At 42.0% G+C, this 15,720-nt stretch overlaps 1 long non-coding RNA gene and 1 pseudogene across 1 annotated transcript in view; one reads left to right on the forward strand and one right to left on the reverse strand.

Moving 5' to 3' along the window:
- The window catches only part of LOC132540352 (uncharacterized), a 244,598-nt gene that overhangs the window by 28,066 nt on the left and 200,812 nt on the right, over positions 1–15,720 (forward strand). The gene's annotated exons all lie outside the window — the stretch shown is intronic.
- LOC103124379 (olfactory receptor 2G3-like) lies at positions 1,968–9,135 on the reverse strand (annotated as a pseudogene).

Below are 15,720 nucleotides of genomic sequence, written 5' to 3' on the forward strand. Positions count from 1 at the left end.
CCAGTCAATGTCCATGTTCAGCGGGGAAGCAATTACAGAAGCCAGACCTTCTACCTTCTGCAAGCCACAATGACCCTGGGTCCATGCTCTCAGAGGGTCCATGCTCCCAATGGGAAAGCTATCAGGGGAGGGGATGGGATATGGAGATTGGGTGGTGGGAATTGTGTGGAGTTGTACCCCTCCTACCCTATGGTTTTGTTAATTTATCCTTTCTTAAATAAAAAATAATTTTTTAAAAAGGGAATAAATTAAATAAATAAATATTAAATTTTTTTTTTGGCTCAGGAGGCCTCTAGACATTATCATGTGTGTGCAAGGCCCTGAGATCATTTCCTGGTGAAGCATAGAAAATGTATGTGCATACAGTCAGGTGAAAATATAGATCCCTGCAAAACAGTTTGGTATCAGGATAGCTGTGATGCTGAGAGATCAGCTATACAGGCAATCTGATTTCACATTTACCTCTTGAGGTGCTTGAGCATCTCAGTGACACCTCAGCTCCCAGTACCTAGTTTCCTGTCTAACCCCATCTGCAGGCCTTGGTAGTAATCATGTAGTCTGCTTAGACTACCAGAACAAACACACAGGCATTTTGAATAAGAATCATTTATTTCTCATGCTTTCAGTGCTGTCACAGATGTATTATGGATGAGTCTGAGACCACATGAGAGAACACCTTCCTACCTCTAAATTTACCTTGTGTCACTGGAAGCCAACCTAGATTCAGTTCCTGGAGGAGACCATTCTCTTCTTTGTGTCCTGTCATCTACAACCTCTTCCCAGTAATCTCTGGATCATGCCCTGGTTGGTTGCAGACACTATGGGGAACCTATACTTTCTAGTCAGAGGCCCCTGCTGGCCTCTCCCTATAGACTGGCCACAGTTAGGGATTTACTCATGTTTTCCCAGATGTCTCCAGAAAACTCATTGGAATATTGTGTGCCTCTAGATTTCCAGTAAATGGAGACCATTTTTGAATGTAATTAAATCTCAAACATCTATTCAATTGTTCTTCTATGTAATATATACACTAGTTATTCTTTTTTGCCTTATTGCTTTTTTAAACATATTTTTATTAGTGATTTAATAGTAGTTTATAAGATTATAAGATAACAGAGGTATAATTCCACACCACTCTCACCACCAAAGTTCTGTGCCTCCATCCCCCTCCAGTGGTAACCACCATAGGTCTCCCATAGTCATAGAATGGGCTGATTATATGTATATATTTCTCCTTTTTTCATGTGTGTTAATATTCTATACTACAGATCTGAGAGACATCATCCTATAGACACCATGATACACGTATTAAGAAATACAAAGACCCATTGTATCCCAGCTCTCATACATTGACTGACTGAAGTAGATTTGTTATTGTGAAGGGGAGATTATTATTTTGCATGAGTGATCAAAAATGGATGGGAGGACACTGGTGAATTAAGAATGGTATCAGCTGCAGGTGATGAGGTCTGTGAGGAGGGAATCCCTGAAATTCCCAGGTATGGGAGAGGCTCAATAACTTATGTGGAATTTGTGATCTCAATGAGCTTTTATTTAAAAAACTTGTTGGACTTGTACAAAAGTTTGGTTTTATGGAATGTTTTCTTTAAATGCTTTGGTGCAGGTGTATGTGTGTGTGTGTGTGTGTGTGTCTGTGTATCAAGGGTTTACTGTTATGAAGGACATTGAAGAGATGGTGTTGCTCCTACTGAGTAGACATTGCCTTCCTTCCACTTCCTGATCACAATGCAACTGGAAAGGGTGAAAAAGGAACAGGGTCTCTCTATTTGATGTTTCAGAAGATACTACTTTTTGATTGGAAGACAGACATCTGGGCAGTTATGAGGAGAGATGGTACTCTTCCCTTAGAGATGCTGGCACTCATTTATAGATGCAGACCCGACAGAATCCATGAACTTTCTGTGTGTGACTGCTTCAGGAGATGCCTTCCCGGATATCCAGACCTTTCATGACTTGACCCCACCCAGGAGGGGTTGCAGGATCCTCTGCCAGGCTCTCTTCACATCCTTGTTTCTCAGGGTATAGATGAGGGGATTGAGCACAGGGATGATGACACAGTAGAAGAAGGACATGACCTTGGCCTGGGTATTGTTGGCAGGGGGCTGGAGGTACATGTAAATGGAAGGCCCAAAGAACATGATGACAACCACCAGGTGGGAGCTGCAGGTGCTGAGCGCCTTGTACCTTCCTGCTGCAGAAGGTAACTTGAGCACAGCTCTGGTGATGAATGTGTAGGAGATGAGCACCAGCAGTGGGGCTGCCAGAACAAAAGGGATGGCTCCCACAGTCAGAGACAATTCATTAGCAGTGGTGTCACCACAGGCCATCTTGATGAGGACAGGCACCTTATAGAAGAAGTGGTCTAGTGTGTGGTGACCTCAGAATGGCAGCTGGAGGGTGAGTGTGGCTTGGAGCAGAGCACTGGCCAGCCCACTGGACCACCTCCCAGAGGCGGGGGCGAGACCAAACCAATATGAAACATAGCAACACACACTCATCATGCACTCCCGGCTGTGTGTGCAGCTGGTGGTCACAGGCTGATCCAGTGGGCTGGCCAGTGCTCTGCTCCAAGCCACACTCACCCTCCAGCTGCCATTCTGGGTTGGGCAGTAGTGCAGCAGGTTAAGCTGTGTGTCCCTGAGTCTCTGTCTACCAACGCGAAGCTAGCCTGGCCTGCTGGCACCCCCAAACTTTAACGACAAGTGTGTATCGTAGGGGCCAGCAGATGGCCACATAGCAATCAAAGGCCATCACGGCCAATAGGGTACATTCAGTGCACCCTGTCCAGTGGAACAGGTAGGCTTGAGTAATGCATCCCCAGGATGTAATTGTCTTGTCTGGTCCCCAGAGGTTGCTCAGAAGCTGGGGTATAGTGATGCAGGTGACACAGAGGTCCAACACAAAGAGATTGTCCAGAAAGAAGTACATGGGGGTCTGGAGTCTGGGGTCCAGCAGGGATAGGAGGATGATGGAACCATTTCCCACCAGGGTGAGCATACAGGAGACCAAGACCAGCCCAGAGAGGGGCATCTGTAGCCAGGGAGGATCAGAGAAGCCCAAGAGGACAACTGTGTGTGGGAAACTCACATTTTCTCTTTCCATGGTACCCACCTGGCGTGTGTCTGCAGAGACACATAAAGCTCTACATAGGGGGTTGGGCAGTAGTGCAGTGGGTTAAGTGCACATGACATGAAGTGCAAGGACTCGCTAAGGATCCTGGTTCAAGCCCCAGCTCCCCACCTGCAGGGGGGTTGCTTCACAGGTGGTGAAGCAGGTCTATAGCTGTCTTTCTCTCCCCCTCTCTGTCTTCCCCTTCTCTCTCTATTTCTCTCTGTCCTATCCAACAACGACAGCATCAATAGCAACAGCTATAATAACTACTACAACAATAAAAAAAAGAAAAAACAGGGCAACAAAAAGGAAAAAATTAACAACAAAAAGAACTCTACATAATCAAGCATGACTGATGGCTCCCCCAGGAGTCAACTTTTTTTTAAATGAAGTACTGGCATGGCATCATCCTGAAACCATCACTTCTGATATAATAATTTCTATACTTGATTTGAGAACTGAACGAAGGCCCTCATTCCATACAAGTGCCCCCTGAGTTGCTTGTGCTGAAGTAGGGTTAGAGCTCAGACATACCGGGGTGGTGAGAACTTTGCTCAGAGCTCAGTCTTTCTACCAGATGCCTATTTACCTGATTCCTTTATATTCTATTTTGTTGTGTGGAGTGATTTAAGGTCATGCAGACTCAGAAGAGGAGGGTCAAGCTGGAGTCTCAGTCTTTGACAGACAAAGGTAAATATTAAGTTCCTTTGGATATCAGTTTCCTCATTTAGTTTGGTTTTTAAATGGAGGAGAATGTAGTGTGTCTTGTATGTGCATTTCTACTAAATTACCTCCCAAATAATGTTCATTTTATTATTTTTAGAAAGAAGAGACAGAGAGAAGAAGAGAGAGGGAGAAACACTGAACTCAATCCATTGCTCCACCATCCATGAAGCTTTCATAGTGTTGCCCATTGGTGCTTTGAGTGGCGTTACTCTGAATCCCCAGGATTTGGATTCGAAACATAGTAAGGCAGGTGCTCTACCCACTGAGATATCTCCTTTTCTCAGTTTCCTCTTTTTAAAAGTGAATAAGGGAGTCGGGCTGTAGCGCAGCGGGTTAAGCGCAGGTGGCGCAAAGCACAAGGACCGGCATAAGGATTCCGGTTCGAACCCCAGCTCCCCACCTGCAGGGGAGTTGCTTCACAGGCGGTGAAGCAGGTCTGCAGGTGTCTATCTTTCTCTACTCCTCTCTGTCTTCCTCTCCTCTCTCCATTTCTCTCTGTCCTATCCAACAACGACAACAACAATAATAACTACAACAATAAAACAACAAGGGCAACAAAAGGGAATAAATAAATAAAATAAATAAAAAAGTGAATAAAATATTTTTTATTTAACAGAATTTGAATATTTTTGAGAAACTAAATAAATGCTTATCACATCATATATTTTCTAACATAAAATAATATATTAATAATAATTAATATTAACAGATAATGATATGTTATCTAATTTAAATTTATATCTCTTGTTTTATCTCTCTTCTATCTTTCCTCTTCTTCCTTTTTGGTCTTTCTCTTTCCAAGTTGATTAAGAAATGTTACCATTATCACATTGCAGAGTGTTATATGCACATCAGTAAGGCATATCCCCTATGCCAGAGCCTAGATGTGCTTTCTTTATTATTATTATTATTATTTATTTAAGAAAGGATTAATTAACAAAACCATAGGGTAGGAGGGGTACAACTCCACACAATTCCCACCACCCAATCTCCATATCCCACCCCCTCCCCTGATAGCTTTCTCATTCTCTATCCCTCTGGAGGCATGGACTCAGGGTCATTGTGGGTTGCAGAAGGTAGAAGGTCTGGCTTCTGTAATTGCTTCCCCGCTGAACATGGGCGTTGACTGGTTGGCCCATACTCCCAGTCTGCCTTTCTCTTTCCCTAGTAGGGTGTGTCTCTGGGGAAGCAGAGCTCCAGGACACATTGGTGGGGTCTTCAGTCAAGGGAAGTCTGGCTGGCGTCCTGATGACATCTGGAACCTGATGAGTGAAAAGAGAGTTAACATATGAAGCCAAAATAATTGTTGAGCAATCATGGACCCAAAGCTTGGAATAGTAGAGAGGAAGTGTTGGGGGGGGGTACTCACTGCAAACTCTAGTCTACTTCTGCTTTCAGGTATATATTTTGCAGTAGTTTACGGATACGTGTGAACATACGCTCTCTCTCACAGAAACTGGTGTATATCTAGGTTTTGGGACTTTGTTAGAAAGTGAACCACCTGAGATGGAATTAGAATATACTATGAAAGGAAAGGTCTCATCCAAGTAATGAAGCTGAAGGGTTGTCATTCCACATGTGAAGTCTCTGGATCCAGTCCGAAGTGAAGCATGTTGAGGTGACAATCGTTGTGTTGGTTAGGTTGTGATTGGCAGATGCAATATTATTTGATATGGATTGGGAGAGGCATACGGGAAAGTGGGCCCTATCCAAGGGTTCCAGGACTGGGGGAAGTAGAGGCTTTATAGTGGAGATGTGAGGTTCCTGCTGTCTTAGGGTTCAAAAAGACAATGGATAGTTAATGTTATCATCACATTATTTGGTAATTGGGTTAACTTTGAAAAGTCCTTTTGTTAGGGTTTGCTGTACAGTACCCAGTATCTTGTCTATAGCTGTGCTATTGGTTGCTTCTGATCTACTTGGTCTAGGCTTTTGAGAGAATCTGCATATCAATTACACAGCCTATATATTAAAAAGATTCAGTCTGTGTTTTAAAAAACTTCGAGACATACAATTAATTTTCCCTCTCTCATATTAATTAATTAGTGATATATATGACTACATTTTACTAGGAGTGTACATAAACACCATTCCCACCACCAAAAGACTGTGACCCATCCCTCCCACCCACTCCCACCCCCCACTGGCCCAGGAAGCTGCATGTCTACCCCTCACCACAGGGTTTTTACTTTGGTGCCCTCTAGATGTGCTTTCATCTCTCCCCCATCATAAAAAAATAAAGAAAAAAATTATCTTTCTAACAAAGAGACAATTTATGGTGGTGGTTCGGAATACGTGAGCAGAGAATTTGAGTTGAGGGTGTGGTCATTAATATCTGTGTGGGCGGGAAATCATAGCCCTGAAATCTTATTATTTTGTATAACATTGTTGAATAACTAATAAAGATGACAAAGAAAGAGAAAATGTCTTCAAACAATATCAGCATTAAGAACATGACTTTGGGCATATGATGAGGTGTGATGGACATCAGCTTGTAATATATAAATTATCAAATCAACAGAATACATGTATTAAAGAAACATAATGGTTAATTCCAGCCAATCATATCTCAATAAGGATAACAAAAATCCTTTTCCCAACTATGACACCATCCCCTCAGACAATAACTTAGATCACCTGCATATTAGATGTCAGGTGCAGGCAAAGACTAGTAGGGTCATGAGACCCTTGGAATATACCTAAAATATACCTACTAGTTATCTCCAAAACAGAGACCCCAAATATTCATCCTCAATATTACAGCCATTAGGTTCATTATTTGTCAATAATTTGTTGTGCTTTACAGCTTAACTCTTTTTCAGCCACCAGGATCCAGATGCTATCATGATGCCAACTGGACTTCCCTGGGCAGACACTTCCAGACTGAACACAGAACCCAGCTTAGATTCCCTCTGTGGAGAGCTGGTGTCCCTCCCTGATCACACTCAGTACTGTCACCCCTGCTGCTCCTCCTACAGCTGGGAGTTGTCCTCTGGGGGCCTGAGGAACAACTCCATGGAGTGCAGCTGAAATTCCATGGTAGACATAGCACTCCCAATCATCCCCTTACTGCCATTTCTCATGCAGTCTCTTTTTATTTTTTCTTATAAATTTCACTGGGAAGGGCCTAGTTATGAAATTGCCTCATATAGCCTCTAAGCACTTCATGTTGATCAGATGTTTATGAGATGAGCACTTTTCTCTTTGGGAGAAAATTGCTAGAATTGTATTTCCTAGAAATAGAGTAAATAAGTTTGCTTGGTGAGGGGAAGAGATTCCAAGAGAGAAGACCAGAACTGGCTTTCAGAAATCAGAGTCAAGGTAATTACCTGAAGCAATTATTTGTATGTCAATTACAGGTTCAGAGTCTTTTTATTTATTTATTTTCCTTTTTTGTTGCCCTTGTTGTTTTTCATTGTGTGGTTATCATTATTGTTGTTATTGATGTCATTGTTGCCAGATAGGACAGAGAGAAATGGAGAAATGAGGGGAGGACAGAGATGGGGAGAGAAAGATAGACACCTGCAGACCTGCTTCACTGCTTGTGAACCGACCCCCCCCTGCAGGTGGGAAGCCTGGGGCTCGAACCAGATCCTTACACCAATCCTTATGCTTCTTGCCAAGTGCGCTTAATCTGCTGGGCTAACACCCGACTCCCCCCCCCCTTTTTAATTTAACAATATTTAGTAAAGTTAAAATATACCAAGGGCACAATTTCACACTCAGACTCAGTATTTAACTAAAAGGGAGCCTCTACCAGACTGTAAATCTTTTATTTTTCTTTGCCTCCTGTTGGGGCTTGGTGCCTGCACTACCAATCCACTGCTCCTGTGGCTATTTTTTTGAATATATATATATATGACAGAGAGAAGTTGAGAGGGGAGAGGAAAACAGAGAGGGGGAGAGAAAGATAATCACCTTCGGGCCTGCATCACTACTTGTGAAGTGACCCCCCTTGCAGGTGGGGAGCTCGGGGCTCGAACTGGCATCTTTGCGTAGTCCATGTGCTTCGTACCTGGTGTGCTACTGCCCAGCCCTCCCTGGCTGTAAATATTCAAAATTAAAGGTTTTATATTTCAGCACATCAGTTCCTTCACTTTCTCAGCTGTAGAAACATTTTGGATGTTGTGGATCTTGTTTACTTGAGTGGTTGAAGGGGAATTATGAAAACTTGTTCAGTTCTTCCTTAATTTAACTTAAAAAATCGGTGTAGCTCAAATTCACTAATTAGTTTGATTTAGTAGAAGCCTGCACAGGGGAATTTCTTTAGTTGTCACAGTTCTGTGAAGAATAAGCATTTATTGAAACTTGATTAACACAAAGCCTTGAATAAGCAGTTTTGAGCTTGTGGATTCAAGAGAGCCAGAACAAAAGAGAATTTCCCCCTGCACATTACTGACCATGTAAAAGCTGTGTGATAGCTTCCCAAACCAATAACCACACAAAGAAAGTTAGTCAGAATGAAATATCTAATTTGCTTTCACAACATTCACCTAATTCCAACTTTCACTATGACTCTACACATGCACCCTCTAGCTTTCTTTAGATTGCTTTGTTTGCTTTAAAATACTATTACAATCACCACTGCCTCAATGTTTTGCGATGGTTTCCATATCTTCCATCTGACATAGTTATGTCCATTTCTTTTCGCAAGGTTCAAAGTGTTTTTTTCTCTTAAGCCACTTATCATTGCTGTCATATGAGACATGAACGGGCACGGATGTCCTAACCTGTCCTGTAGATGCTTTAAGATAATGAATTAATCACAATGGTTAATGCCGAGTGCATGCTCAGAAAATTCTTTTTGTCTTATCTCTCGGGGAGCCTTTTGGCTGTCATTTCCTTTGCCACTAATTTTAGCGAGTTAATTCATTTTCTTTTTTTAAATACTTCATTTACTTATCAATGAGAGGGATAGGGATAGGGAGAAAGAGAGAGAGAGAGAGAGAGAGAGAGAGAGGGAATCAGACATCACTCTGGTACATTTGCTGCCAGGAATCGAACTCAGGACCTCATGCTAGCTCTAGAGTCCAATGCTTTATCCACTGCGTCACCTCCTGGACCATGCAAATTCATTCATTTTCTAAATCCTAATATATTATGTGCTGATGGAGAGAAGACAGTCATAATTAATTAAGACTGAGTAGATGATCTTCTTACTGCTTTGACTTGTGGCCCTGCCTTTCAGCTTTCATGATTTAGAATGTCGCACCATTTGAGTAAGAGCCCCTTTCACCTCCCTCTGAGAAATTAGAGATGAACACCACTCCTACCCATTTTGCTTTGAGACTGGAGAAGAAAAAGGAACAGGACAGAGGAGCATTCACTTGGCCTGAGACTGGGTGAGAAGTTGTGGGTTCTTAGAGAGAAGAGATTCAGCCTCCGAAGATCTTGCTGGTGGAGGGAGGCCTCCTGTTATTTATTCTATTGCATCCTCAAGAGACCAGAGTTGACTCATCTAGCTAATTAGTTCAGGAGGAAAGCTTATAGGAGGGAACATTCTGGAGGTATTTCTGCATCTTCTAATTTACTGTCTTTACAATAAGCTTTGCTCTGGGTGATTAGAGTCCATGGGAATTAAAAGTCTGAAAAATGAATTTGTCTTAACATGACTGAAATAAAATCTAGTTTCTTTTTTTTTTTAAAGATTTTAAATTATTTATTTATGAGAAAGATAGGAGGAGAGAGAAAGAACCAGACATCACTCTGGCACATGTGCTGCCAGGGATCGAACTCAGGACCTCATGCTTGAGAGTCCAAAGCTTTACCACTGCACCACCTCCCGAAACACCAAGTCTAATTTCAAATCAGTGGCATAAGGCTGTTCTCCAGGGTTTCCTATCCAAGGATGTGCAGAGACACACAGGGGAGCCCATCATCGGGTGAGTGGGTTCAAACGTGCAAGGTGAGAAAGTACATATCAAACCAAAAGTACATATCAAACTGAAACTCTTCAGTATAAAGCAGAAATCTGAGTATCTCTATAGGTAAATAGCTATATATTTTCTTGTTACTAGAAACATGAATTGCATTTCAACATGGTATTTTCTTCTTCTTCTTCTTCTTCTTCTTCTTCTTCTTCTTCTTCTTCTTCTTCTTCTTCTTCTCCTTCTCCTTCTGCTCCTCCTCCTCCTTCTTCTTCTTACCATTATTTTTAAAATTATTTTTTATTTAAGAAAGGAGACATTAACAAAACCATAGGATAGGAGAGGTACAACCCACACAATTCCTGCCACCTAATCTTCATATCCCATCCCCTCACCTGATAGCTTTCCCATTCTCTATCCCTCTGGGAGCATGGACCCAGGGTCATTGTGGGTTGCAGAAGGTAGAAGGTCTGGCTTCTGTAATTGCTTCCCCGCTGAACATGGATGTCGACTGGTTGGTCCATACTCCCAGTCTGCCTCTCTCTTTCCCTAGTAGGGAGGGTCTCTGGGGAAGCGGAGCTCCAGGACACATTGGTGGGGTCTTCAGTCCAGGGAAGCCTGGCTGACATCCTGATGGCATCTGGAACCTGGTGGTTGAAAACAGAGTTAACATACAAAGCCAAACAAATTGTTGAGCAATCATAGACCCAAAGCTTAGAATAGTGGAGAGAAAGTGTGTGTGTGTGGGGGTATTCACTGCAAACTCTAGTGTACTTCTACTTTTAGGTATATATTTTGCACTAGCTTATGGATACGTGTGAACATATGCTCTTTTTCACAGAACCTGGTCTACATCTAGGTTTTGGGACTTTGTTAGAAAGTGAACCACCTGGGATGGAATTAGAGTATACTATGAAAGGAAAGGTCTCATCCGAGTAATGAAGCTGAAGGGTTGTCATTCCACATGTGAAGTCTCTGGACACAGTCTGAAGTGAAGCATGTTGAGGTGGCAATCGTTGTGTTGATTAGGTTGTGATCGGCAGATAATATTATTTGATATGGATTGGGAGAGGCATACGGGAAAGTGGGCCCTATCCAAGGGTTCCAGGACTGGGGGAAGTAGAGGCTTTATAGTGGAGATGTGAGGTTCCTGCTGTCTTAGGGTTCAAAAAGACAATTGATAGTTAATGTTATCATCACATTATTTGGTAATTGGGTTAACTTTGAAAAGTCCTTTTGTTAGGGTTTGCTGTACAGTATCCAGTATCTTGTATATAGCTGTGCTATTGGTTGCTTCTGATCTACTTGGTCAGGTGGTTCACTTTCTAACAAAGTCCCAAAACCTAGATATACACCAGAGAGAGAGCATATGTTCACACGTATCCATAAACTACTGCAAAATATATACCTGAAAGCAGAAGTACACTAGTGTTTGCAGTGCATACCTCCCCAACACTTCCTTTCCACTATTCCAACCTTTGGGTCCATGATTGCTCAACAATTTGTTTGGCTTTGTATGCTAACTCTCTTTTCAGCCACCCGGTTCCAGATGCCATCAGGATGCCGGCCAGGCTTCCCTGGACTGAAGACCCCACCAATGTGTCCTGGAGCTCTGCTTCCCCAGAAACCCACCCTACTAGGGAAAGAGAGAGGCAGACTGGGAGTATGGACCGACCAGTCAACGCCCATGTTCACTGGGGAAGCAGTTACAAAAGCCAGACCTTCCATCTTCTGCAACCCACAATGACCCTGAGTCCATGTTCCCAGAGGGATAGAGAGTGGGGAAGCTATCAGGGGAGGGGTTGGGATATGGAGATTGGGTGATGTTGTGTGGAGTTGTACCCCTCCTACCCTATGGTTTTGTTAATTTATCTTTTCTTAAATAAATTAAAAAAAATAAAGTGAACCACCTGGGATGGAGTTAGAGAATACTACGAAAGGAAAGGTCTCACCTGAGTAATGAAACTGAAGGGTTGTCATTCCACAGGTGAAGTCTCTGGACACAGTCCGAGCTGAAGCATGTTGAGGTGGCAATCATTGCATTGATTAGGTTGTGATCAGCGGATGCAATGTTATTTGATAAGAATTGGGAGAAGCATGCAGGAAAGTGGTCCCTACCCTAAGTTTCCAGGACTAGGGGAAATATAGCTTTATAGTGGTAATGTGGAGGTTCCTGCTGTCTTAGGGTTCAAGATGAAAATGGATAGTTATTGTTATCATCACATTATCTGGTAATTGGGTTAACTCTGAAACGTCCTTTTGTTAGGGTTTGCTGTATAGTACCCAGTATCTTGTCTATAGATGTGCCACCAGTTGCTTCTGATTTACTTGATCTATGCTTATGAGAGAGTCCGCATATCAAACACACAGCCTATATATTAAAAAGATTCAGTTTGTGTTTTAAAAACTTCGAGACAATCAATTTTCCCCCTCTCATATTAATTAACTAGTGATTTATATGACTACGCTTTACTAGGAGTATACATAAACACCATTCCCACCACCAAAAGACTGTGTCCCATCCCACCCACCCACCCCCAGCCCCCACCGGCCCAGGAAGCTGCATGTCTACCCCTCACCACAGGGTTTTTACTTTGGTGCCCTACTTTCAATTTAGTCAGATCCTGCTTTTAGTTTCCCTTTCAGATCTTCTTTCTCAACTTCTGTTGAGTGGGATCATCCCATACTCATCTTTATATTTCTGACTTAGCTCACTTAACATAATTCCTTCTAGCTCTGACCAATATGTGTCAGAGAAGTTGAGTTCATTGTTCTTAGAAGCTGCATAGTATTCCATTGTGTATATATACCACACATCTATTGTTGGGCACCTGGGTTGCTTCCAGGTTTTAGCTATTATGAATTGTGCTGCTATGAACATAGGAGTACACACCTCTTTTTGGTTGGGTGTTATGGAGTCCTTGGGGTTAAACCCCAGGAGAGGAATTACTGGATCATATGGAAGGTCCATTTCTAGCCTTCTGAGAGTTCTCCAGACTGCTCTCCACAGAGGCTGGACCAATTTATATTCCCACCAGCAATGCAAAAGGGTTCCTCTGTCCCCACAGCCTCTCCAGGATTTGTTGCTATTGTCCTTTTTGATGTATGCCATTCTTACAGGAGTGAGGTGGTATCTTAGTGTTGTCTTAATTTGCATTTCTCTGACAATCAGTGACCTAGAGCAGTTTTTCATATATTTGTTAGCCTTTTGGATCTCCTCTGAGGTGAGTGTTTTGTTCATATCCTCTGCCCATTTTTGGATGGGGTCATTTGCTTTTTTGTTGCTAAGTTTGCTGAGCTCTTTATATATTTTGGTGACTAGTTTCTTGTCTGATGTATGGCATGTGAAGATCTTCTCCCATTCTGTGAGGGGTCTCTCTGTTTGTTTAATAGTTTCTTTGGCTGTGCAGAAGATTTTCAATTTGATGTAGTCCCATTGGTTTGTTTTTGCTTTAGTCTTTCTTGCAATTGGGTTTGTTTCATCAAAGATGTCCTAGAGGTTTAGGTGGGAAAGTGTTTTACCAATGTTTTCCTCTAAGTATTTGATTGTTTCTGGCCTAAAATCCAGGTCTTTGATCCATTTGGAGTTGATTTTTGTTTCTGGTGAGATAAAGTGGTTCAATTTCATTCTTCTGCATGTTTCAACCCAGTTTTCCCAGCACCATTTATTGAAGAGAGCCTCCTTCTTCCATTTAATACTTTGGGCCTCCTTATCAAAGATTAGATGTCCATAGTTGTGGGGATTTATTTCTGGGCTTTCAATTCTGTTCCACTGGTCTGTGTGCCTATTTTTGTTCCAGTACCATGCTGTTTTGATGATGATGGCTTTATAATATAGTTTGAGATCTGGGAGTGTGATGCCTCCATTTCTGTTTCTTTTCCTCAGGATGTTTTTGGCAATTCTAGGTGTTTTCAGGTTCCAGATAAATGATTGTAGTGTTGGTTCTATTCTCTTAAAGAAGCTTGGTGGAATTTTGATGGGTATTGCATTTAATTTGTATATTGCTCTGGGAAGAATATTCATTTTGATGATATTTATTCTTCCAATCCATGAGCATGGGATTTTTTTCCATTTCTTGGTATCTGTTTCTATTTCCTAGACTCATAGTTTTTAGTATACAAGTCTTTCACTTCTTTGGTCAGCTTTACTCCTAGGTATTTTATTGATTTTGCTGCAACAGTGAATGGGAGTGATTTCTGGATGTCTTCTTCTTCAGATTTAGTGTTTACATAAAGAAATGCCGCTTATTTTTGTACATTGATTTTGTAGCCTGACACCTTGCTATATTGCCTAATAACTTCCAGTAGTTTTCTGCTGGATTCTTTAGGTTTTTCTATGTATACTATCATATCATCTTCAAATAGTGAGAGCTTGAATTCTTCCCTTCCAATCTGTATTCCTTTTGATTTCTTTTTTTTTAAAAAAATTTTTTTATTTAAGAAAGGATTAATGAAAAAACCAATCTCCATAACCCACCTGCTCCCCTGATAGCTTTCCCATTCTCTATCCCTCTGGGAGCATGGACCCAGGCTCATTGAGGGTTGCAGGAGGTAGAAGGTCTGGCTTCTGTAATTGCTTCCCCGCTGAACATGGGCATTGACTGGTCGGTCCATACTCCCAGTCTGCCTCTCTCTTTCCCTAGTAGGGTGTGTCTCTGGGGAAGCTGAACTCCAGGACACATTGGTGGGGTCTTCAATTCAGGGAAGCCTGGACAGCATCCTGGTGGCATCTGGAACCTGGTGATTGAAAAGAGAGTTAACATACGAAGCCAAAAAAATTGTTGAGCAATCATGGATCCAAAGCTTGGAATAGTGGAGAGGAAGTGTTAGGGAGGTACTCACTGCAAACTCTAGTGTACTGCTTTCAGGTATATATTTTGCAGTAGTTTATGGATACGTGTGAACATATGCTCTCTCTCACAGAAACTGGTGTATATCTAGGTTTTGGGACTTTGTTAGAAAGTGAACCCCCTGAGATGAAATTAGAGTGCACTATAAAAGGAAAGGTCTCACCCGAGTAATGAAGCTGAAGGGTTGTCATTCCACATGTGAAGTCTCTGGACACAGTCTGAGGTGATGCATGTTGAGGTGGCAATCGTTGCGTTGATTAGGTTGTGATCGGCAGATGCAATATTATTTGGTATGGATTGGGAGATGCATACGGGAAAGTGGGCCCTATCCAAGGGTTCCAGGACTGGGGGAAGTAGTGGCTCTATAGTGGAGATGTGAGGTTCCTGCTGTCTTAGGGTTCAAAAAGACAATGGATAGTTAATGTTATCATCACATTATTTGGTAATTGGGTTAACTTTGAAAAGTCCTTTTGTTAGGGTTTGCTGTACAGTATCCAGTCTCTTATATATAGCTGTGCTATTGGATGCTTCTAATCTACTTGGTCTAGGCTTTTGAGAGAGTCTGCATATCAAATACACAGCCTATATATTAAAAAGATTCAGTTTGTGTTTTGAGAAACTTTGAGACATACAACTGATTTTCCCCCTCTTATATTAATTAAATACTGATTTATATGTCTACATTTTGCTAGGAGTGTACATAAACACCATTCCCACCACCAAAAGACTGTGACCCATCCCTCCCACCCACTCCCACCCCCCACTGTCCCAGGAAGCTGCATGTCTACCCCTCACCACAGGGTTTTTACTTTGGTGCCCTACTTAAAATTTGATCAGGTCCTGCTTTTAGTTTCCCTTTCAGATCTTCTCACTCAACTTCTGTTGATGAGTGAGATCATCCCATACTCATCTTTATCTTTCTGACTTAGTTCACTTAACATAATTCCTTCTAGCTCTGTCCAAGATGGGTCAGAGAAGGTGGGTTCATTGTTCTTGATACCTGCATAGTATTCCATTGTGTATATATACCACAGCTTTCTCAGCCACTCATCTGTTGTTGGGCACCTGGGTTGCTTCCAGGTTTTAGCTATTATGAATTGTGCTGCTATGAACATAGGAGTACACACCTCTTTTTGGTTGGGTGT

This window comes from Erinaceus europaeus, chromosome 9 (genome assembly GCF_950295315.1).
Source record: "Erinaceus europaeus chromosome 9, mEriEur2.1, whole genome shotgun sequence".
NCBI lineage: Eukaryota > Metazoa > Chordata > Mammalia > Eulipotyphla > Erinaceidae > Erinaceus > Erinaceus europaeus.